At 39.5% G+C, this 26,556-nt stretch overlaps 1 protein-coding gene across 1 annotated transcript in view; it reads left to right on the plus strand.

The window, feature by feature from the left end:
• Positions 1 to 26,556, plus strand: part of WWOX (WW domain containing oxidoreductase) — a 532,815-nt gene that overhangs the window by 487,911 nt on the left and 18,348 nt on the right. The gene's annotated exons all lie outside the window — the stretch shown is intronic.

Genomic DNA, 26,556 nt, shown 5'->3' on the forward strand with positions numbered 1-26,556 from the left:
TGTGTGAAGAATTGGACTTTACACCCACCAAGGCTTCCACCCTTGATTATTTCTCTCCTGCTTATAATAATTTGCTTAATACTGGTGACACTTTCTTCAGGGGTAGCAGAGGTAGCCCTGCAGATCCCCTTCTGTGACTGATGAGGTAAATATGCCATCCTGCAGGTTATGTACACAGTTTTCTTTCAACTGCAAAAAATCAGTCTGATGCTTAAAATGGACCCAGAGGCATAGAGTCAAGGTTTGTGGAAACCCGTGTTTTGGACAAGCCTACGTGACCACTAATCCATCTCCAGTTCAGACTTCTTTTCAAGTGGATAGGCGCCGGCTGAGCTGTCAGTCAAGACAGGCTGTTGGAAGGGAACCAACACACACTCAGTTTCTCTTTCTCTTCCTCATTAGCAGTGAAAATCATCCATCATAACCAGGACTGTGGAACCAACGACAGCAGATCTTGTGGGAGTATCTGCATCCTCTGTGTGGTGCAGCCAGGTTACACGCCGAGTCAAGGGGTGGTTTGAGCTTGAGCCAGTAGAGGCATCTGGTGTAGATCTGTGAGTTTATGCAGGTCTGTTGGCCACAAACCACTGTGCTGGGGCTTCACAGAGATTGCAGCCTTGATTGTAGCCCGTTACTGAGAGTCGTAACCCTGAAAGATATGTCAGGCTGGGGTAGAGTCAGACCTGGCAGAGCTCGATGCATCGAGCTGGCTGGGTTGATCTCAGTGATTACAAGGCAGGGATTTGACACTGATGGCACAAAAATTAGTTTGGAAATCAATATTCCAATTAAAATTAAACAACCTAAGAAATTAAAAAAGCTAAATTCACATTACTGTGAGCTGCAAGATTTGCCAGGGTTCCCTAAACAGAAGTAACAGGGTTTGTTTCTTTACTTTTAATAGGATTACTCATACCATGTATCCAACAGCTTTACTGAGGCAGCCATTCAAGATGCATTCAAGTGTACTCTTTGGGAGAGGGGGAAGTAACAGTGAGACCTAGATGGATAGATTTAGTCTGGAATTCACTTTATGAACAGCATACAAAAATAACAGTGTGTAAAAATATCCTGCAACACGTCTTTATTTACAGTAGGACTAGGAGGTCAAGACTGCTCTTGTCTGATTGAGCCAGGAGAATTAGTTCAGCCAACGCATGGATTCCTCCTAGAACTTCAGAAATGTCCAGAGGCAACAGCAGACTGCCATGCAAAGCTCCCAGTCTGCTGTGGACACCAGCAAGTAACTCAGGACCAGATTTAGGGATGCTTTCTCCTTAGCATACTTGTGTCTGTTGTATTAATTTTTGCTAAATGTGTCCCATTTTCAATAGCCTGGATGTCAGATCACGCTCATCGTGAATTTGATATCTCTGAGCTGCTAAATCACCGTTAGAAATGAAACTCAAGGTTTTTAATCCAACTACTGGCAATACTTTCATTTGCCACCTCTTGGTAACGGAGATATCACCGTGCTTTTTCAAGTGTGAAAAATAACAGCTGCTTTGTCACTACTAGTTAAATACTTATGGAGAAGAAGCAATAGATGGATTACTTTTTAAAACTACCCTTTCTGCTTCCGTTTGCCTGTTATATTGTGTGAGAACATGGAATTAAATTAAAATCAGATGCTGTTAGGAAACTGGAAAAGACTTGTGGTGGGACCTCTGGGTAGGGGCACTGGCCTGGCTAGTAACTGGGGAATAGCCATTTCCAAGCTCCAACACAACTTACACAGCTATTTTTCCATGGCAAAGGGACTGCAATCAAAACTTCCTTATGGGTGATACTCACACTGTCTAATTTAGACAACCCGAGATATCTAATTTGGGTGCAATTCAGAAGACCAAAGTCAGTTTAAAGTCAGGTGAATTAGCCTTGGTGTTGGTTTAGTTGCTTTTTCTGAGTGTTGTTTTGAATCAGTTCTATCAGCCAAAGTTCTAGAAGAAATGTTTTGGGTTTTTTTTACATGTTATAGTAACACGGCTGCTGCCCAGAGAGAGTCTGCATATGATGGGATTGGGTGGCTCATCTGGAGTCAAGACAGCAGATGTGTCACACTCTGCAAAGGCTGTCCTATAACCAGGACACCTTTGAAGCAATTGATCTCCTGCTGACAATGGATAATTAATGTGGCTTTAACGGTTTTCAGAAGAAGAAAATAATTTCCCATTAATACTTTTGATCTTGTCCTGGAAACCTCATATAGCCAAGTGGCTAAGTGTGGCTTTGACCCACATAATTCTTGCCCCAGTGATGACACAGTCTTATCAGCATGGATAAACTCATTTTGTACGTATAATGATTGTAAGAAGGGGGATTGATATCAAGCTCATATGCAGACCTTTCACACCCCATTTGAATGAGACATTTTTAAAGGTTTCATTTTCTACTTGACAATAAGCAGTATGAAATCCTAGACTACAGAGCCTTGGATATATGTACAGTTAGGTACATATACAACTGCACATTCAATAACCTTGGATGAAATCGTAGTTTCACTCAAGCCAGTGTCAAAATTCATATTGCCTTTACTAGAACCCAGATTTCATCTTTTGTGTGAGGTAATTAAAATTAAAGGCTACTTACTGAAATACAAGCTTGACCCTACACTGTTTCCCAGCATGAATTATAAGAAACAATAACCATAGTTCCACATCAGTCCACATTATTAGAACTCATAGAGGTAGCCTTTAAGGTGTACATACGTTAAACTGAATAGGGATGCCAACTTACCTTGATGCAAAAGTGGACACTATGTCAGTAGAAGTGGACAAAGCTATTTACATTTAAAAGTTCAAAGTGCTTATTTTAATAATGACCACTTTCACTCCTGAAAATTTAGTGCTATCAGATCCTCAAAAGATCTAACTTTATTACCAGAAATTGAAGAAAAATAATTAAAAGAATCAATCAATCAATCAGTCTACTCAAGATATGTCACATTTTTCCGTAGACCCAATTTCTTCTTAATAGGAGTTCTGCCAGCCTTTTTCTTAAGACTTACCTATTTGTCTGCAACAGGTTTTTTTATAGGTTACTTCTCTTTTAATAAACCTGCAGTTGATCTCATCTGAAGGAATGTGATTCATGACTTAGGGAGACACCAGGGGACGTAAGTTCCTGGAAAAATTGGATGGGTTTTCCTGCTTCTCACAGTTGTGAGTGGATAATGGCTATTTAGATCCTGTCATGTCTGTGGTTGCCAGCATAAATAATCTCTGTTTCCAAGAAATAAAATTCACATTACACTTTCAGTTCTAGAAAGCCCAATGTTACAAGCTGTATTTTTTAGAGGCAGAGCTTCCGTTATACATATATCATTGTTTTTATAGAAAACAGTATTCCCTCTGACATTTGTAAGATACTGTCTATAGTGCACATGTCATCAGATCATCAGCTTCATATATTATCTTCCCTGCGGAAATAATGTATCCATCCAAATGCCAGTGACCGCTCTTGTAAGAAAAAAATACATGAAAACAAAGATGCCATAACTGACCATTCCTGCGAAAGTCCTGAATATGAGTACCAGGTTTCAAAGGACTTCCTAAGTCAAAGCTGCTAAATCTGTGAATACACTGAATATCATGCATTTGTCACAGGGACATTTTAGCAGCTTTTGATCCTACACGGAGTTCAAGAGAAGGAGCTTAGTTCTGGAGGCCTCAGAGTGGATTTACTGTTTTTCAGTTCTTGTCAAGAACTTGCAGCTTAGTGGCAGGATTTTTTCATGAAATCAGCAGGTTTTGATTCCATTTCTAGTCCAAGGAGAGAAGAAGGTACTTCTATACCACAGCTTATCGCACTTTAGGGTAAATGACTAAATTAGGTCAGATGAATACTTCTCAAAAAGTGCCTTTTCTCCCCTGACGGTAAAGGAAGTCTAGACATTAGGCTGAGATATAGACACCTACATTAGTCACATCTAAATATAGGGGAGATGACGCTTACCCCACATTACTGGTCCGTCATGGCGGTGAGCTTGGCTTTTGCTGCCCTGAGGGCAAGAGAATAGCCCCACAGTGTTGGATGGAAATCCGGTCCCTCTGGAGCCAGGTAGACTTCTTTCACTGAGTCAAAAAACTGGAATTTGTTTCCCTACATCAAGATACTGATGTACCTCTGCATCCTGTTGATGATTCTTCACATCTGTGGTGACGGTACTGTTTGGCAATTCAGGAATAATTTTCCCTTCAAATGATCCCAGTAAATAGCTGTTATAATTATCACCTATAATTTGTTTGGCCTTTTTTGCCTCCAAGATGATATTGTTGCTGTAGTTGCTATATTTAATGTGTTTGTTGATAATAGTTTCTTTCTCCCACATGTTGAGCCCACCTGTATTGGAATTTTATTTTACCAGAGTAAGTGAGCAGAACCATTACTTATTCTTGTCAGATCCCATTTCCACTACATCGTTTCACTTCAGCCACCATGGATTTTATATGCATATTGTATGAACAGTCTATCAAGTAGTTTATCCCTTTCTTCAGTGATCAGGATCTCAGGAAAAAGTCAACACTGCTCTGACATGTCCTTTTCAAACATATTTTCTGAAATGGTTTACCGTGTGATTCAGATAGAAATCAGTTTTCAGTGGTGATATGCATTTTAATTCATTTTTTTCTACATTATAAACACACATTGTTCAAAAATGAAACACATTAAATATCCCTCCTAGCATTAGACATACTGATTGAAAATTTGTTCTGAGTTGGCTTAAGTGTCAGTAATCCTGACAAGTTTTCCAAGAACTGATAAAATGAGTCCTTGTACTGCTGAAATGAATTTTATGTGGATAGATGTTTATGCTTTTAACATTAAGATACCTGCAAGCTCTGCCTGGATAGGCAAAGGTTATTTCATGTAGAGATTTTGAGTTTATTTGGCTATTTGAATTACCTGGGTATTAACCTTCTAACCTGTTCTGACTATCTGAAGACACAGTGTCCATAATTATTCTACAGAAATGTTAGGAATGATTTTCAGTATTAATCACAACAAAATTGTGAATTCATTTTCTTTCTTGGAGGTAATGTACCAAATTGTAGCATGCTATGTGCCAGCAGCAACCTCTAACTCTAACCATAAGCTGGGTAAAACGAGTGAGCTCTCCCTTTCCTCAGGGTCCCCTCCTGCTCCTTGGAAACTGCGTTTAAACACTGATTATACAGATAAGTAATTACGTAGCGAATTGTGATGCTTGTGAATAAGTTGGATCTTTTTGTCTAAAGTTGCGCATAAGGATGGATGCACAAAAAGTGGGGGGGTTTGCTATAATGTAAATGTAGCACCTGTCCGCAGCTGACTGCTGCCACAGCATCCTGATTGTTTAGCTGACTGTGCTAGAACAGATAGAGTCACCATTTAACTACAACTCTCGAGGTAGTTTCCAGACAAAGCTACAGTAAACACATGCAAATATATAGGTATATCTAGGTTATGGCTTTTTTGTGTGTACCAAACCCCCTGCTCCAAACCCATCATCATGATGTTGGATGTGTTCACTGCCATTTGGGTTTGCAACATTTGGGGGTGTTATTTTTAATTTTTTTTTTTAGTAATAAAGGGAGTTTGTTTCAGATGTGCTGTGGTGGTGGCAGGCTGCTAAATTAAGGCAAGAATTCATAAAGGGGCGCAAAATAAGGATAAAAGAACAAAAAGAGAATGAACAGGGAGCAAGAATGCTTCTTAGCTTGGTATTTCTTTAATTTCACGTAAATTTCACTAAGTAAATATGCCTTAAAAGTGAATAAAATTTTATTTCACTTTAACAAGAGAATATAAAAGTTAAAAAGGTCACTGTAGTAATAGACTAATCTCAATTACCAGGGCAGCCGGTGAAACCCACAACTCCCACCTAATCTCATTCGGTGCACACGCAGTGCACCGTGTGATTTCCAACACGGCTAAATGAAATTATAAAGCAGTGTTAAATTTATTAATCATTTAATTAGCTAAATGTTCCTGCAACTACTCGTGAGATGAATGGCATGTCATTTTCTAATGCAATTTGCCTCTCAGCCAGGCAGGGTCAGGAGGGAAGCTACTGGCATCTTAAATGATCTTTTTTATATTGCACCTTCTATTAAGGGACAGTGTGATATCGCTGATTATATTTGTGTCTTGTACACAAGGCCAGGGAGTTTTCTTCTTATAATAACAGGTTATATTTAAACCAAAATAAAAATTGTAAGATCCGAGGAGTGAACAATTAACCCATCTGTGACTGTATTTCTCACTGCGGCTTTGCAAGGCAAATCTTTTTCATATTTAACAAGCCAGTGAACAGTGTGGGAAACTACACCAGCAGGTATTAAAACAATGCTCAATCTAGTTTTATTTCTTTAAATTTACTCAGTTGTGAAGGAATTTGTGGACTGAAAACTCTCCCAATGCCAGGTTAGTGTAAGCCTTCTCGTTGACTCAGAATTTATTTGCACTTTTCCTGTTACTGCACAAGAAGCGCAGCCTTTGCTGTTCTCTACGTTCAACAATTGTTCATTTTTGTGACTTGCTCAGCTGGGATGTTTGGCATGTTTATGTGTGCATGTCACACCAGGTTGATAGGATTTTTTTTTTTCTGATGTTTTGTTCTATAATTATTTTTCCACTGCAGAAATTAGTGACAAGTAGGATTCAGCATATCTGTTTGGATTGACACAGGAGGTGAACTGTGCTACTTGAGTGAAGTATTCATCAGCAATCTTCAGGTGTATTGTGCCTGTGTGAAGCTGAAGCTGTCCAGTTAAAACACATTGAAAATAATGATGTTTTAATGTATTTATTTGCCCAGGTTCATAATAGAATACAAATACAATTTCTTTATGTGTTAGGAGTTTAGTTTTTAGTTCCTGGAGCATGGTCTCTGTACGGTAAGGATCTGTGGTGGACTCCAAGCCAATGAGAAGATGCATGCAGCTTTGTACATGCCGAGACCAAAATGCCAGCAATGTGTCAAAATATTTGTCTCTACCAAAGTTAAATGACACACCCAAAAATAAAGCAAGGACCTAAAGCAGGAAGCAGTGGGAGATAATCTTAGCATAAGTTGTAAAGAAAGGCTGGCAGTTATTATTTGTTTGTAATAATATTTATAATATTATTTTTATATTTACACAGAAACCTGTGTAGACCACTTGGAAGCAGGGCCCCGTTGGCTATGTACATCATGTGCAGCTAATAAATAACTGTCCAAGACCTAGATTCACACTACTTAATCAAGGCTTCTAAGATACAAGATGTTACCCTTGGTGTTGTCCACAAATCCAGTGCAGTGGCTACCACCAAAGGGTCATTCAACTCAATTAACCTCTCGCTCAGCCTCTGAAGGTATCGGATAACTCCACTGGCAAAAAGAGGACAGGAGCAACCACATTTACTCAAAGGTTCCTGTTTAGGTACCTAACATTGGATGGGCTAAGCCCTGATGTATGTTATTAGCCATTTTAGGTGGGTGTGAGAGAAACAAGTGAATCAGAAAGAGACAACGGTAATAAAAATATCTCATTTTTGGTGAGAGGTTCTGATCTCACATTGAAAACAGCCAGTGAGTGAGCTCTTTTCATTTAATTTTATAATGTGAAGTGCTGTAGCACAACCCAGCATATTTGGGAAAACTGTGAAACTTGAGTGAACTCTTACCCCTTCTCTATGCACTACATACTTTTTTCTGCTAGCTTTGCGGATTGTGATTTATTTCTGTGTTATTTGGAAGATACAAAGTGCACCCCCTTGCAGGGGAAGTGTGAAAGACCAAATGTTGAGGCATGACTTGGGCAGGAGAATGTGCTGGAGAACTGCTATGCACAGCATTTCCCCTGGTACCTCACACCTGTTCTTCATTAGTACTAATGAATCCAGAAAATAAAACATTTTGTACTAGAGAGTCATATTGTTCTCCCTGGGCTGCGACTTCACTGTGGATCAAATTAAGTCAAAAACATTTTTGCAAAATCTTTACTTTCTTTTCCTGGGACACTTTGTGTCTTGGGATAGGTCACTTAGCACCTATGGGATGTGGGATGGTATCCCATTAACTTCTCTCTCATTAGCAAAACTACTTTTGATTTAAACTGGGAGATGTGGGGCTTCCCTAAGCGCTTTAATTCCCAGCCCACACACCATTTATGTGTTTTTCACTTCCCCATTTGTAAAAGATGTATAATCATACTTGGGAAAATGTTGCATCGCTAAATCTCCAGTGCTTATATAGCACCATAGGAACCTGGGGAAGAAATATAGCTTGTAAGTCAAAGTTGTTATTAACATTGTTACTTGGAAATTAGAAGCGTCACATAGAAACAAGAAGATTTGGAATATGTGTAGGGGTTTTTTTTGCTTGTTTTTCTTTCTCTTCTTTAGGTCAACTACATGCTTGCTCATATATTTTTGGGCTGTTCATGGTAAACTTGAATCTATTTTTCTCCCAGCTGCACACCAAAAAAATCAAAAGTTTAGAAAGCAGGGATCTGCAAATATGAAGATTCAGTTGAGAGATGGCCATGTTTTAAAATAGTCCCTGTTTTCATGAAGGCAAGGTTTCTTTTGACCAGCGCTTTCTTACACAGAGTTGTTTCATGTGCGTATTAATAGGCTATGTTTAGATGTGAATGTGTGTATATGCATAGCTATGTATACATACAGTAGCTTTTCATTTAAGTATCTTAGAAAGCCCATATGATCAATAATACTGTGTACACTGTGATGTTTGTACATTACGTATTATGCATTACATGTTTACGAAGAGTTTCATTGTATAGCTTTATTATCTAAATATTTGGCAATAAGATCTGGTTAGATACTTCACTCATAGCAAAATACAAAGCAATATTCCTCTACTTGTCTGAGCTCAGTGCAGAAATACAGGCTGCTGCGGCTTCATACATTTGGTTTCCATTCACATTTTTTAACATGTTAAATATTTCTGGTTAACCAGTTAAAACGGTGAGATGAACATGATAGCTTTTAGATTGCAGCTATAACATCGAGTGAATTTTATAATAAGAAGCCTTTTTTTTCTTCCTGACGAGCTGCCCTTGTGCCTGCCTGTCTGACTTTGAGGTCCTCATTATTGTGGGTTTAAATGAAGGATGTTCATTCAGGCAGGGCGGGGGAGGCCAATAGACATCGGTGCCGTTATCTGGTCCTTCTATCAGGCCAAGTGACAGGCTTCTCGGGGAAGAATGCAAAGCTCATGGTGGAGACCTCAGCCTGACACAGAAGGTGACTCCCCTGACTCTAACCTTGAAAGGAAAAAGTTCCCACTTTATTAAAATGAATTTCGAAAGGGCCGCTCTGACAGCTGCATAATTAAATATTGGAGTGTCAGCGATAATTTATTCTGCTCGCATTTGGTGGTCAGAGCCTGCTCACTGTAGGGTCAGCAAGCACAGTGACAGAGCCAAGGATACCGTGGATTACGGGGCCATGCGAGTGAAACGAGAGACTGTAATTTTTGTTTAAATAGAGAAAACAAAACGGCGAGGAGATGAGCCGGCTGTGAAGTGCTCTTAATAGCCGCCTGATAAAAATTGTTCGGTACCGTGTTGAAATTTGTGCCGAAACTGCGTTGTCTGGCAGCGCAACGGGCTCTAGGCTCTGCAATTTTTTCCTGCATTGCCTCTTTTAGGAGCCAGCTTTCTTTCTGCTTTCTTCTCTAACATGCATGTTAGGAATAAACCCAGCAACAGTCAGTACAATGTGCATCCTCACTCATAAGCATTTCTCTGTAAAATGATGTAAATGGCCATGAATATGTATGAAACAAGTCAGAGATGTAAAGTGTAGGGGGGTTCAAATTGATCCTGTTAGCATTCGAAGTGAAACCCTGGCCATGAATATTCTTTTCAGAGGGCAGTGGCTGCTGGAAATCAACATCTAACAAGCAGTTTTCTTAAAACAAGTTTATATAAAATGGCTGTGTGCCCTTATGCGCAGTCATAAAGCAAGAAAGGTCACACTGGGGAGCAGGGCTTTCGTCTGATGGGCATCTCCTTTGGAGGAGGTTGTTGGGAGAAGACTGTCGCTTTTCACTCTTAGATTGCTGGTAATTGAAGCTGACATACCAAAAATATACCCTTTTTGCACACTTTTGCTTTTGTGTTTCAGCAAAAGCACATCGCTCACACAAAATCATTTGCAAAGACATTTTGCTTTTCTCTTTCTTGCCTCAGCTATGAAACACCTATTTTCCGCATTTTCTTTGGAGCCTGCTTGAGTGGATCTATTACTAGAGCTCAGGTTTACTAGTTCTCATCTTAATGTCATTTAGCTTTTAGCAGCTTTTACAGAAGAAGGATTTACTGAATTCCTTCAGCATCTTCATAGTTATTGAATGAAAACTTGACCTTACTATGAAGGATGAATGCTGGTTTTGTGGCTCAAACACTGGATGTGAACCCAGCGTCCTCAGCTTATTTTTTTAAGCCACCTTTAAACCTGTGAGCCAGATAGTCTTTCTGTGACTCAGTTCCTCATCTGTAAAATGGGAATAACACTGCATTTCATAGGATTGCTGTGAGAAGAAATACTTCAGTGTTTATATTCGGTTTTTGATCTTGCTGAGCATAAAAGAAAATCCCTACTTGTGTTTCTGCCTTCTTGTTTGAAGAAAGACCATGAAAGCATCTTTGGCTGCTTGATGTCAAGATACAGACTCTTAAAATGACATTTGAGCATCTTTAATGTAATTCTTTTGGACTCCAGACAGGCATGTTTCCGTTGCTTAGATCTCCGTAACCGCCTATACCTCCTCTAGTTAAGTTTGCTCTATGTTTGTAACGGAGAATGTTCTCTCTCCACATGGGAAGGATGTTTTGGTTGTATGACATTTTGCTCCTATTAAGTACGCATGTTCAGATATGTTCTGAAGTGGTTTATTGAAAATTTGATGGTCTGGTATAGAGAGAGAGGGAGCATTTAACGTCCATATTTAGAAGTAGCAAACAAATATCCGTTCTGGCATGCAAGTACACATATATAGTCATATGTCTGGTATTAGACTTCTGGTTTTCTTTTTTTTTTTTTTTTTTGGCAAGCCTAGTTTGTCTGGAAATCTCTAACTCTGCAGTAGTGGCTGCAGTGCAAGCTTCAATTGCACAGAGCTGGTTTTGTAAAACCAGATTTGGGGTTTTGTTGAATGAATTGCTTATGGGCAGAGTTTTGCACTGATACCTGCAGCTGGAGCCAGTTATGGACATGTGTCAAAGTGCCCAGCTGACCCACCTGTGGGGAAGTGGGGTGTAACTGGTCCCAGCGTGGCGAAGAGCTGCCACAGGGACGAGAAGTCAGCCTGCGAGGCTTGACAAACACATTGGGTATATGTCATTGTCAGTCGAGTCAGGCTGGGGATAGGGCTGTGGTTTAAAAATGATAACCAAGCTTCATAAATCAGAATGCTACCGCTGCAGTCAAACTCCCTTGGAAAGTCTTTGAATTTGGGTAGTGCATACTAATAAATTAACATCAGCGCTGACTAAATACGCCGGTTGAAGCTGCGCTGAGGACGCTTGCTCCGGCAGAGCTCCCTTAAGGATGGCTGAGCAGCTTCCATCGGCAGTACTGAGCAGAGACTGCAGTGTTGACTAAAACAAGCTGTCCCTCCGAAAAGAGAAAAATCAGAGTGATTACAAGTTGACCTAATATTTTTTGGCTTTCAAGATAAACTTTATGGGCCTCATTATGCAGAATGTATTAGGCTGTGGCAGGGAGCCTAGGCCAGAGGGTGAACTCTCGGTGCTATTGGAGTCAGTGGCAAAACTCCCATCAGTTCAGAGGGACGAGGATTTCATCCAAAGTTCACGGTGGGATAATTAGTGTCAGCTCAGTACTGGTAAAATACAAGCAAATTTGTCCTGCTTGTAGCTTGCAAACTTTTACAAACAGTTCAGGGCTTGGCTGGAGTTGGTTTTGTTTTACTTTGAGATATAAACCTTCAACAGCAGAACTTTTAAATGAAAGTCTGTTATTACCTTAATATCATGCACATCGTTTTGAGTGTGGGAAATTTCATCTAGGTCTACTGACCTTCAAAACAACAGGAGGAATGATATTAAAACCATGGTGTTAAATATGGTAACTGTGAATTAATATCCCAAACTCCGTTCCAGCATTACTGCTTTGAGCTTTGTGTAGCACGCAGGCGGGCTGCTCTGCGCACACAATATCCCAGGGATTTCACTGGGACTCTGCATGTCAACAGTAATCTATCTTCATGCTACATGATTCAGGATCAGGTCATTAGTTTATACCTAGAATTAAATATTCAGTTTGATTTTAGCTCTGTGAAATGAGAGCCGAATACCTAACACCTGATTTCAGAGCGCCTTGTATTTTTGCAGGTCTCTAAAACACATGGACACGCAGAAACTGCCTATGCTCCCCTGCCCCTGAAATGATTATATTTGGAATGTTATTGAGATTACAGTTTTCTTTAGATGTCTTGGATTATTTTCTAAATCCATTTCTAACCCCATTTCTCCATGGTACTTAAATAAATGAGAAGAAATGAAAGATTTTTCATTTCTAAGAGAAGAGATGCAAAATTCCTTCCTAAGCACCTCCTTTCATCCTCTCAGATGTCCTCAGAAAAAATATGATGACATCCTGATAGCTATGAAACCAAAAGCGCTCTGATTTGTACTTTGTAGCGAAATATGTTCTGAAATTACAAGTCTAATGTGTGGCAATTTTTAGCTGAATGTCTGTGCCTGGTTTCCCAGTAAAGCACAGTTTGCTTTGGACACACACAGACTGAACTGAGCAATTTTAATTTAATTGAATCTTTTATGTAGGCATTTTCCTTCTAGGGAACCTTGGCCAGTTATTCGTTTGTGAAACTTGCAATAAAATAGCAAGACAGCTTGTCAGGGATGGAAGGAAAGGGATAATATTTAAATTATGCTGACTTTGAAGACATTGCTTTTGGTCTGTTCTTGATTTTTTAAAAAATATATGTTCTGATGTTTAGTATTTAAAGATTAGTCGCAGAAATTTTAAAATTCCTTTCTGTGACTACATTTTTCTCGAAGCACATATTCTGTGGATGCCTGGTAGATCATTTATATCACATCCAGGTTACTGGTGGCGGCATGAATACAAAATGTAGCAATTAGAATTGTGTTTCCTCACCTTCTTTATCTAACTGTCTAATTTGTCTAAGAGTTTTGGGTGCCTTTTTTCCCTATAAAGGGAGGCCACCTAAACTATCTTTAAATAATCACAGTTAATGTGGCGAAAGGAAGGCAATCAAAGCACTTGTGCATTCAGGTCTTTAGCTGAATCAGTTTCTGAACAAGTAAAGCCCCATCTGCGAGACAAACCTTGCCTTTTTTTAAAGCCTTTCTGGAGTTATTGCGGGGTTGAAACATGATGGGTTAAAAAGCAGCACCAGAACTATGTGGTCATGTGAGTAGGTAAATCAAGATACATTTTGTCTGGAGTTTAATTCAGAGGGATGTAGATTCTCTGTTCTGATACTGGAAAGTTTGCATTCTTCAAGTTTTTAAAAATTATTTTTAATTTGCCTAATTTTAAAAGAAACCTTTAACAGAAAGTGTCTGCCAGCAGAAAATTACCATATTTGAACCGAGGGAAGCACACAGTTCATCATCCCTTGCCTGACCCTGCACTGTTTACTCTGTTGGGGTAGGAGAAGTGGCCGGCCAAGCTCTGCTAGTCAGAGTGTATTACCCTGTCAGGGAGAGGCGAGGCTACTCGGATTCACCCTGAACAAATTACATACCTCACTACATCTCCGAGCAAGGTAGCAGGGTTATAACTCAGTCTAAGCACCATTCACTCTTCTATTACCTTCATAACCAAGGTCATACTAATCAACTCAATTACCAGTCCTCTTGGACATTTTCATAATGTTTTCTGCTAGTTGCTCTCCTGTGAAAATCTCCCGGTCTAAGCAAATTAATGCCATTTTTATAACTATCCACATTTCAGGTACAGTGATCATCTTTCAAAAGGCTGCTTCACGGCAACAAATGCTAGCTTGAAATACCAGCCGAATGTTAGAACAACACGGAAGTTAAGCGATATTCCTCTCTTGACCTTCTTTATTGGGAAAACAAGTTTAAACATACCTTAAGATAAAGATGCATGTGTCGGAAATCAAGAATAAACTACGTTAGTGTAACTTCTAAGAATATGATTGCAGTTCACACAGGAAGGCTTATCAGGAAGCCTGACCTTACGTGTGGCTTAATTTTTGGAAAATCCTTTAAATGTCACATTCGGTGTTTCAAATGCAAAGGTAATCTCAGACTGTATTTCTCTAAATGCTCTCTCAATGTAAGCCTATGTCCCTAATTTTTATGTTTCTCTGAATTTTATTCTCAAAAATTCTCCCTATACAGGATTTTAGTAAAAATATTAATGCCTAATATTTAATTTGGAAAGTCCTAATATTTGCACAGCCACATCTTTTAAAGACTCCACAAAGTATTTGTCTATCATCAGGCAAAACAATCAGGGGGCACTAATTTTTTTATTGATTTACATTCCTTAAGGGCTAAATTGTTCCCTTAGGCAGATTTTCCCACCGGAGAAATTCATTTGGTCTCTCTTCAGGGCTTTAGTGTTCAGTGGAATAAACAAGGCACTTTTAATTCCTCCTAATTCTCTGCGGGAGCTGTCGAGGCGCAGCTCTGAAGTCTCACCCTTACGTGGTCCCATTGGGTACAGATATTTCATTTCCCTTAGACATAAGTCTCCTGTAACCCCTCACAGAAATGCTTTCAGTTGTCTCTAGATCCCATTAACTTGTATTAAAATACGCTCAGTGAATTTATGGGTGGTGTTTGTTTTTCCCAGCCATGCCCTGTCTTGCTTTCACCAGCTCAGAAGCACCTATGATCCCCTGAACTCCCTTGATACATGCTGGGGTAAGAGAGACGCTAAATACGGACACGGCTGATGGTCCTGACCATGCACTTAGAAAGGGTCTCATCCACCCGTATCAGGCTAAACCCATTTCTGTGTGAAGCGGTTTGGCTGTTTCATACACTCTGGAAGTTCAAGGAAGCAAACTGACTTTGCTCTGCTCCAAAAACTGAAAATGCACAATTTTAACTGGCATTTGTCACCTCTATAAAACAAGACCTGCATTAAAAATTAAAGTGTTTAAAATTGGCGTTTCTGAGCCCCTAGCTGAAAGCAGCCCTTCTGCATAAGCATGACAAAACACATAATTTTCATAATAAGGGCAAGGTGAGAGACTGTCAGGCAGTTTGCATAAAGCCGCTAGCCTGGTCCAACATCCAGAAGAGTTTTAGCTAGTTGAAAGTTTAATATATGTGCTGTCCCATGCACTGAACTATGAAGCGCAATGGTTCCGGGAATATTAAATTGATATTGAAGCAGCTTGAAAACCGATCTGCAGTAAATATGCTTTTGTTCTGCGTTTGTGCTGGTGCTGTTGCTGTTAGAATTTAGCAAGCTGGCTGACTCCAGGGAAAGGGAAAAACTTCTCTCCTGGAGAGCGTCGCGGAACTAAGAGTGTCGTTAAGACGTGATTAAAAGGTGAACCCATAGATGCCTGAATTAATCAAAGCTCCTCCACACATAGCTAACTTTTAAGTACCTGATTCTGGATACATGAGGGTTTTCTGGATACATTACTGAAAGTTTTGTATAATGCAATAACGTTAAACCCAAACTTGTTCAGAGCTAGGTCTTGTAGGTGTGATAATCGTATGGATAAAAATAACAGTGTTGCAAACTCCTGATTTACTCTTTCACAAATTAGCAGTGTGTTTGCCTTTCCTTGTCCTTCATAGATGTTCTGTATGTTTTTCTACCTTACTTTTTTGTCTCTATTCAGCAGCCTCCATGCTTTAATTTAAATGTGAACTTTCATTACTATCTGTGCCCCAAAGGACATGTTCACTGTTGTTAATAATGCAGAAGATTTTAATTTATGCTTCATTCAATGTAAAAATCACAGCACTCTTGCTACTGAGAGCCCATTTCTGTCCCCTTATTCAAACTGCTGGTTGCTCTGTAGTTAATATTGCTAATACTCTTCCAGCTTTTCTAAGTATTTTGATAAAGTTGACCAGAAGTCTTTTTACTTTTATAGTCATTATACTGATGTATAATTCTCTTTTATCGATCAGTCCTCAATGTATGACTATAATCATATTGAGTGCAATAAGCAATATTACTAGGGATTTTGCTTCTTCATCCTGTTTTGTTTGAAGTCTCAACTGTAAGGCCAATTTTCACATTCCTTAAAGAAAGAATTGCTAAAATAAATTCAATCACAGAAGCTTTTAAAATTTGAAATCCCAGGAAGCTAATTAGCATTTCCTTTTAAGACTGCTTCCTGCTTTTTTATGTACATATAGATTTGGACCTCAGATGGGCTTGGCACCTTTCCAACATCAAGATCAGGTGATTTTTTTTTTTTTAATTTTTTTTTTCCCCCCCCTGGAGAACATCAAGGTTTTGCGAAGCATCATGGCAATTAAAAAAAAAAAAAACAAACCCAAACCAAAATGCAAAAAGCCTGTCATTGTTGCCTTTTTTCTTCCCCCTGTCCCAGTGATCATGTATTAACATGGCACTTTAAAATTTGTGGTTGTGGTACATTATAAATAGTTGCTTCACGCTCAGATGATATAGCCATACCAAAAATACAGTGACATCGTGCGATGTTCGTATGTTTTCCATCAATAAATGCAGCATTTGGAAATCAAATGCCTGTATATAATTCATGCATACTATAATGCACCAAGCTGCTCATTTGTGTGGTATACATTTCAATTGTGTAAGATGCTTACAGGATAAAATGCTGCATACAACAGCTATATGACTAAATCTAAATACTAGCAGTTTGACTTCTTAATAAATATTATTGCACATCACATATCCACTTTATAATCATAAAGACGTGCCAAGTAAAAAAGAGATTTTCATCATATAAATAATGAGTTCCATATGTTTCCTTTCCAAATCTATATATTCAGACAAAGACCTAGGTGGAACATTGATACCGGACTGTGCTGTTTTATCACACCCCCACAGTGTAAAGTTGGTTTGCACAGAATTTTTTTCTTCCTTTAAGGTATGATCCACAGTGCACCCTGCATCAAGCTTTTGCGGTTTTAAAGGAAGCATAGAGGCCTGTGATCTGATGGGGAGCAGGGGGGATAAGGGAACAATGATGCAGGTTTTAATAAAGAAATCCTTCTTGCAAGGGAGGAGGGTAAAGGACTGTGACTTTAATAAAAAAGGAAAAAAAAGTCTGCCAACATCAAGAAAATAAAATAAAAAAAATTTTGAAGTTCAACACGTACACCTGAGATGCTTCCAAAAAGAAGTGTTTACAACCTTTGAAGAAAACCTGGCTTTTGGTATTCTTTAAAGGTCCTTGGAGTGAAGCAAGGGGGGCTTAATTTGGTGGGATCCCCTGGAATTCCTACGTGGGACAGGAAGGTAAAACAGCGAGTTCCTGTGTTGTATCATAGTCCAAAGTTTAAATAGGATAAACTTTTCGATGCCAGCAGCCAGGCAAAGGATCTATGCTACATGGGATTCACAGTTATTTTTTAAGTGTATCTATGACAGGATGCTGATAAATATCTGTATTATTAATGAGTCATGGTTCATGGTAGCCAGATCTTTGGTGATATTTTCACTTCATAGGTATTCAAGTACCAGTGGGAAAATAGTTGATGATTGTCAGGTTTAGGTACACTTTCCATTTGCTTCACTGTTCTAAATCATTAGTCAAATAGTATTTATAAACCTGCGCTCAGCAATTATGGTACTTTTCTCGAGATGAAACTTTCATCTGATACTCCCCAAGTCAGGGTGCTCTCCTGATTCTGTGTTTTATCATTTCTCATTCTTGCTGAAGGCAAGTCGAAAGAACCGACTTGCATGATATAAAACTGAGCTTACCGGTATCTCCATATGTGAGCGGTAACCAGCTCAGAGAAAATTCCTGTGGTGGATTCATATGCGTGATGCTGTATAATTAAATCATACTGTGCCTCCATTAGTGAGGAGGAATTATTTTAAGGACTTAAGAATTTTTAATCTCAATCCGTTTTTCTCTTTAATATCTAGTATCAATATTGGTACCGCGGTTGGAGTACCTGCTGTAGGTGACTGATACTGATACTTCTTTTTCTACCCTCACCCAAAAGAAAAGTAAGTAGCTCTAACAAAGAACAGACATGTGGCAGAGAGTCAAGTGGGTCCTGCGTAATTTCATGCCAGAAAACTCACTTGTGTCATTGCAGTGCAACTGCAAGGCATGTTATGAGCCGGTAGAGCGGTAATGTTTTAACGCAGTTGTCCAGAATTCGTGGGAGAAGTGCCAGGAGCTGGCTTATTCCCCACACAGTGCAGCAGGCTCCTCAAATCTGCTTCTCTTCTGCCATCCCAGAATAGATGTTTCATTCTACTCTACCAGACCTGGGCAAACAGAACATCTCAATGCTCTAGTGATAGGCTTCACCATAGAGATGAAACTTGTACCTGTCTCAGGACACTATAGGAGATCAAAGAAATGCACATTTTAATATCTTTTTTACCTTCTTGTTCCCTAGGCCCTTTTCTTTTCCTTTTTATTTTCTGTTAATGGATTTTCACAGTATTTCTCGCATGAATTTAGCGAGCTAACTATCAGCTGTGAAAGGTTGTTAGCCCCACACTGAAGTTTTGGTTGCTGCTAACTGGTTTGCAACTGGTCACTTTGACGCTGTGTCCCTTGTTTTAAGGTTGTTAAGAGGATCAAAAATTCATTCTGTGAATGTGGAATTTATCTGCAGTTTATTCTCATTCCATGACTGTGTTTTCAGGTAGGGCATCATACAGGGACTGCCTTCTAACATTGCTCATTTGGCAAGAGGCAAAAAGGGACAGGTTCTCAATGATTTTTTTCGCATGCAGTGTCTGCCTTTGGTACTCCTGGCTACATGGGGCTGAGCTGGATTGAACCCATCCACCACTGCTGTTTGCTGTGTGTATGAGATTTTTAGGTGATACAATAATAATATTGGTTATGCATGAAGTGTTAGATTTCTGCTTAATTCTGGTAGGCTCACAGCAGCAGAGTCCCTTTTTGCCCTTCACTTTCCTCGACAAGGGGAGTCACTGCAGTCATATGCAAATCTTGCCAGAATTACCCACGACTTTCTCACTTCCACACTGACTTGGCTGCACCAGAGCTTTAGTCCAGGTCTGCTAGGAAACTTCACCCATGAGCTTATCCTCTACCCAGAAGCGTTTCCTTTGCAGTTGTGTGTGCTCTCCAAAATTGACACTGATGCGAGGTTTGTTCTGAAGCAGCTCCAAGCCCTGGTTTGGTCTGACAGCACAAAATCTTTACTTTGCAAACTACAGACCAGACCAGCTTGTTTTCTGGAGCTGGTAAGTTTATTTTCAATAATGCAAGTCTAGGGAAACTCAGCTTGTTGACCACCAGGCCAATAGTGTCTCTTCACCCGAAGTGGAGGAGTTAATTTGTGATGGGGTAACCTTTATGTCTTGGTGGAGGGGTGAGTGTGTGAGGTTTATGTCAGGCTAGGAATATGTCTGCCAAGAGACATTCCTGACAAGTAATAAAGTCACTTAAATGTACACTCACCAAAACTGGACACCGTAAGTCAAAAGTTATGCTGTTTTAATGAGAGCTTTGTAATTAGGTTGTTCATTTGCTGGGTGAAATTGTCATTAGTAGAGGAAGCCTTTATTAATTCACCTTTTTATATAAAGAATATAATGAATCACTAACATTCTTATAGATACAGACCATGATTATTTCTGCTTCCTGCCTTGCAAACATCTTGTTTCAAATTAGGTTTATCTGCTGTCTAAAACTAAATACAATGAATAGATGTATAATAAAATCTTTTAATTGTCTTAGCATATGTTGCTTTTATTAGGTGAGAATAATTGCATTCATGGGATCACCTACAAAGTCCTTTAGAATATAAAATTGAAATGGCTTCACACTGAGTGCACAAGTCCTTCTGAGCCGTGCCATTTTCCCCTTCACTGCCTCTTGTCCCCCTTTCGCTGTAAAGTTCACATTGAAGTGTGACAAGAGACACTTGACAACTGACACATGCTGGATCTTATCAGCAGTGAGTGCAGTCATGGGCCCTGACTGAAGAGCGATTGTCATTTCTACACCATTTATTCCTCTCCTAGCCTCATTGCTTGCTTCCTTTCTGAGGAAATTTTCCCTGTTAAAGTACTGTACTTGTCGTTCTTTTTTGGTGCATGTCTCTGGGATTTTTTCTTTTTTTTTCCCCCCTTACGAAAGGATTTTGTTATTCATTCATCCCATAGGCAAGCCTGTAACAGACTTCCTCTAACCTCTTAGTGTCAGGAGTGCTCTAAGCTGATTCAGGCTAATAAAAGCAACCCAACAAAGCTTTGATGGTGTCATTACATCTTCCTTAAATCCCCTTCCTTGCTAACATCCAATAATTCTATTACCTCTAATCAATTCACAAGCTATTTTATTTGAAAGGAAGAGAAATCAACTTCAAACCACGCCGATGCAGTTTGCCCAGCATTCACAGAAGGTGATGATGTTTCTGCCATGGCTTCAATTGACTCTTTAAGCGAGTTCTGGGCTATTGAGCAGTCTGAACTTTTATATTTGCTCTGCCAGCCCAAGCCAACAAGAGCAGAAAATGCCCTGTTGTTGCCTCCTGGAAGTTTCTTCACTTCTACATGACATTGTGTGTCATTTCTGTAGTGTAGATAGCATAAGCAGTTGATAATTTTAGAGTACTGAAGATAAGGCATCAACTTATTGCAGGAGTTCTTAAATGCAGGAGTTTGCCCAGTCTATTTTAAACTCATTGCTATAATGCTCTGTACTCCTTTTTGGAACAAGGATTTTGTCAGTATTGTTTTAAATTACTAGAGCTTTCACGCATGCTCAATCCCATGAGGGTGATTTTTGGATATTGTTATTAATACTGCAGAGATGTCTGAGCAAGCTCTAAGGCTATGTTCATGCATCGCTGTCTGATGGGGGTTGTGTCTGCTGAAAAGCTTATTGCCCCTGGCTCACGTCAAGCTGCACGTCATGATCGCTCTGACAGAACTGCTGCCACCATTGGCCTAACATAGTTCTTTGCAAAATAAGCCTGGTATCTTCAGCAGCTTAAATAATAGGTCTCTACTAAGGCAGTCTTTAACTGAAATGAGTCTGGAGTGATTAGGTGAGGAGCTGGGGCTGCAGATATTGTGGCATGGTAACTGCTGGCAGGTGGGTAATGATGAGCAGCAAAACATGGGTCGGAGGTGCTAACATCTCTAGCTGATGCGGAAGCAGCCAATAAAGGACTTCTGAACATGCTCTACATGATCAAACTTGGCTCTCCAAAGCAATTTCAGCCAGATCCTCTATCCACAGAAATTTACTCTTCTTAGCATGCTAAATTATCCCTGGTTACATGGGAGCATGAAACATAAACGTACATTAGACAGCAAGATGCCGCAGGAGCTTGACACTGAGCAGATGGATGATGCCCGGGCCCTTACCCCGAAGAAACTAGGGTGTAGTTAGGAGAATACCCTGTCCATAAGTTGCTGCTGAGAAGAGTCTTCATGTTCAGAACTAGCTAGATTTTATCTGGGTCAAGGCTCTGTCTTGTTTCTAATAGATTTTTTAAAAGTCTGTTGCTATTGTCACATTTCTTAATGAGAAACATACATAATTTCATCATACATTCGTTTCCTCCTTTATCTCTTCTGCTGCATGAAAGGTAGAGGAGTGGGCATCCTGTTTTCTCCCACGCTGTCGTAGTTGTTGGTTTCAGAATAAGTTGAATTTAAGCTCTGAACTGGGGAGGAATTCATTGCAGTCCTCGTGTTGGTAAGCATTTACTCATGCAGAGCCACTGGGATGACTCAGCTAAGTGTGGGTGGCAAACCAACACAAGTTAGGATTGCCTGCGCCTGGTAACCAACGTCTATTTTGCTTGTTAAACCGTGGCCTGGGCTGTTTGGAAATACGAGGGCTTTGTTTTCTACACTGTATGTTCATATTGTAAGAATAATGCATGTCTTTTCTGTAAAAATCTGTCAATCAGCTATAAATTACAGAAGCTTTTCAAAGCACAGTTTGGTGACGTTGCTTGTAATTTCTGTTGTCACACACAATATACCTTGTACAACAGGATTTCATCGCTCTCAATTGCCAAGAGAGATTTCTAAGTATACGTGACATGTAAATGACACTGGTGTCACTGCACATAAGCCTGTGGTTACACTTGTGTCTGTTCCCATGTGTGCTACCTCCGAACCTGCACGTCATGAAAGTTCACAGCTAGGCTAAGCGCCGGCACGCTTCGGCTCGGGGATGGCCGTGCATCCCGCTTGCGGACAGCAGCTCACCCAGCCGAGCTGGTCCCTCGCACATGTGGGTGATCCCCACGCCTGCCACGAAGAAGCGTTTGTCCCGCTCAGGATTTTTGTTTCTACATGCAGCTTTCCTGTAGAAAGGGCGAGTGGCACAAGGGTGGGCTCCCTGACCCTGGTAAAACGGGGTGATTTCCCTGCAGCGGCAGCTGATGGCAGGGTGCTGGGGACAGCCTGTGGAGCCCACGGTGGCGGTGTCACCAGCAGATGTTCCTTCCCCGGTGCTGAGTGAGAGAGGCCAGGGATGGCAAGCGGAATAATTGATTCTGATTGAAGTGAAATTAAAATGTAGAACCTGGATAGCAGTGGTGATTTACGACACTGTAGCTGAACTATAGGTTTTAATAATGTATTTTAGCTCCAACAACGATGGAAAAAATGCAGCGACTTCTATTATCCTAAAAAAGAGAGGCAGATTTGCATGGAGGTGCTTGTTCCAAGATGCAAAGTTTATCTGAATTTCTTTTTCTGATCATCTTGGGAAACAAGAAAGGTTTAAATGTGCTTTTAGTGCATGCGAATGACCATCCAGTTGAGGGGGTTTTTTAAATTTTTTTACTCTGCCAGTACACCAGCAGGAAAAAAGTACCCAGAGAAGGTATTTAAAGTTAATCAGAATAAAAATTTGTGCTCTTTTGAATTAAACTCTTGGTAGCACAGTCCCTGGACTGCTAGTTAAATATTATTTTATATTATGTTTTATCACCTGATTCATGACAAAATTCTGCCCTACAGTTTCAACATTCAAGGGGAGAAAATGTAGACAGGCAATTTACAGGTTAACAGTTTCCTTAGGTCTGTGTACTACTTGTTTATTTAGAGATAATTTCCTTAAGCAGGCAAAGATCACGTGAGAATGGTTTTTGTTAGTAGTGTGTTTCTAGATCAATCATAGTTTGATTACTGTAAGTCTATCCTGTTATCAAATGTATTTCTCATCAAATATTAATTCGGCAGAGTTTCACACACATGGACGATGCTGTGGAACTTCATCACAATATTCATCATCGTAGGTTATACATGAAGTGTTTTGTCTTCTCTATCATACCTTTTTAAGGACCGCTCTAGATGAATGTTATTTACTTGCATTTTAATACAAATGTTCAGTTTATTGAATCAAAGTGTTGGAGTGTATTTTCTTTACAGTAAGTTTTTTTAATAGCTTTTTCAGTGCCAGGACATTTAAAATAAATCCCAGCTTCTACATTTCATATTCAAACGTTAGAGGAATACAAATCCTGAATCCGGTTCTGGAGTTAGGCTTGGTGGATTCATAAAATTGGAGAGAGGAAGGTTATAAAGACTGGAGAGAAAATGGAAACAGAAAGGAAAGTGGAGAGGGAAGCTAGACAAAGTGGATCTGTTAATTAGTTAAATCACCCGTGGGATCAGAATCCAGAGCTACCCATGGACTGCAGTCAACAAGGGGTTTTCTCACCTTTGCCTCTCTGAGGTCAACACCCGGTATAGGTTACAGAGAATAACATTTTGATGATAAGATTTAAAAATCCTACCAAGCAGGATGAGGTGGATTTAAACCACCAAGGTAATTCTTAAATAACTCTGATTTCCAGATCCTCCATGTTACGACATCAGGGAATCCCAAGCAGGAAGGTGGTTGGTTTGGAACAGATTATCTGGAAGGAGAGGAGTTACGAGCAAAGGAATGAATTGAAAGAGGAAGAGAGAACATCAGGAGGAGAGACTTATGAGAAATCGTTCCGTATTAAGATGTAAGTGGGATGATAATTTATTTTGTCCCTGTCACAACGAAACTGCTTAAAGGGAGGAGTTACTAGATCTTCTTGATCGTTATACCAAATGGGGAATTTGGAATGTGGACAGCTGGGAAAACAGAGGTTTTGAGGAAGAAGATGACTTACTCTTTTATTAGTATTACCTGCACCTGAGGTAATTGTCATCTCAGTTCTGGAATAGCAAGTGATGGCTTTACAGAAGCAGGGAATGTAAAACAGTTAGTTAGCTTTCTGAGTGCTGAAGTCTAAGTACGTGCAGCATAAGCAGCAGTCATGGTTATGTTTGCTATGGAGCAGTCTGAAGAGGATGTTGTGCAGACTAACGCCAACAAAGCTGCAGTAACACCGTGTTTAAAGGGTCAGGTCTGACACTGTCACAGTACTCAGTGCTAGAACCGTTTGGGTTCTGGTTGCTCCCCAGTAAGGCCAGAACTAAAAATTGTCACTGTTTTGGAAAAGGTTGAGGACAGATTGCTTTGACATTCAATAAAGCAGGATAAGACCCTGTGCCCATCGTCAGCCTCCTGTTTTGCACTGTTATTTCTTGCAAAATGATAGAAAACATTCATCTGAGACACATGTCTAAGCATTAGTCAGGCCAAACCCATCAATTCAATAGTGATACTCTATTTTATCCAGACTGTACACTGTAGCAAGAAGCCACATTATCTCTGCATTAATTCTTCTCTCTTTTCCTGTATATTTCTGTCTTTCCGCCTTCTGATTCGTATTTGTTGAAGATATCTATGCACAAATAGCCTTTTTCTCTTGTGCCCTTCCTGCCCACATATTACAATTGAGCCCAAGTGACACGACAAGCGGTTGCTGTAGAAGATACTGAGATATAAACAGAGAGACGCAGCCTTTGTTATCTAGACGTGAAGGAGGAAATGGAGAGTGGGGAGGGGTGTAGATTTTTATTAACTTGCAGTTGGAATGGATTCGAGCTGCAACAGCAGCGGAAAGGTATATATTTACCTTTAAGTGTCTCGCTTAGTTTTGTGTGTTCATATGAGTTCCCTTTTACGGTGTGCAATTTCTTTCAGAGATTTCCAGAATTCCCTCTTCAAAGGACTCTTGCAAAGCAGCAGAGCTATGCCATCTTAGCAGAGAAAATCACAAATTACTAATTTAAGTGCTTCTTAGAATCATTTTCTTTTTGTTTTGTATAATTTCCACACTTATAAAATCAAACTTTCAGTTAAATGTTTATACAGTAATTCAGTCGGCTTAAGCCATCTGCTAGCGTGGCATCTGCAGAGTTGTTTTGATGCATACTCAGTATTGTTTCCTTCACACATCTTGTAGCCTTGTATTTTGGTTGCAAAAGGATCATTTTTTTTTTTTTTCCAACACAAAAGAAGTGCTGTTTATATCCCTGGATCTAATTGCCGGCTTTATTTCCAAACTCTACTTCAAATCAACTTCTTATGCCTCTAAAAACCTTATTCTGATTGACGTTTACTTTTCAAGACCTGTATTCAGTCTTATCTTGCTCTTTTATTATACTTGCCTTTATATCAGTATTCAAAAAAATCCTTATCATTTGTGAAGAGTATAGGTGGGCTTGGAGCATTAGTATTCATACTTGCATGTTAACAACTGTTGTAACACGTACCAGAGGGAAAATATTATTTCTTGTAAATGCTCAATAATTACAGTCTTTATTGCATCAAAACCTGTGTTTTGACAGATAGTGGAAAGCTTTCAAAGCTTGTGTGGGATGGATGACAGATAGCTGCAGGTGGAAAGTATTTTTTTAGGTATTGGGTTTTCTATCACTGATACTGTAAATATTCTTCCAAAATAACATTAACCTTCCAAACAGGGTTGGTAGTGTTCAATGATAATATGTGTATTAGCAAAAGATACCTGGGAAATAATTCTTAATGATTCCATCTAATTAATCTATGGTTGGGACATTAATGTCTCTTTTCATTAAGTTGGAAAGTATGAAAGACTAGGAAATTACTGCTGTGCTGGATTTAGTGCGTTAGGTATAATTTGAATGGATGTGCTAAATTCTTGGTCATAACTTGCACTAACACCTAGTCTATGAAAAATTAAAGGGAAAGCTTCTCTTCTATTGAAGTTTACAAGAATACCTGGATGCTTTTAAGCCATTTGTAGCATATGCCTATATGAGTGGATTGTTTTATACATCTTATGACATATTCCCCAATTATTTTCAGCACATGTGATATATCAGTTTGTGTAAACACCAACACAGAAAATGTTTTGGTTTTTTTTTAAGTCTGCTTTCTTATTAGATAAACATTTGCATTTTCAATTAAGTTGCGTCAACTGGTTGTAACTCTCCTGCAAAAGAGGTCATGAGAAGTCTGAGAAAGTTCATCTGAACTTGCAATTCTTTTGTTTGGAGTGTAGATGT

The sequence above is a fragment of the Gavia stellata genome, chromosome 15 (genome assembly GCF_030936135.1).
Source record: "Gavia stellata isolate bGavSte3 chromosome 15, bGavSte3.hap2, whole genome shotgun sequence".
NCBI classification, from domain to species: Eukaryota; Metazoa; Chordata; class Aves; order Gaviiformes; family Gaviidae; genus Gavia; species Gavia stellata.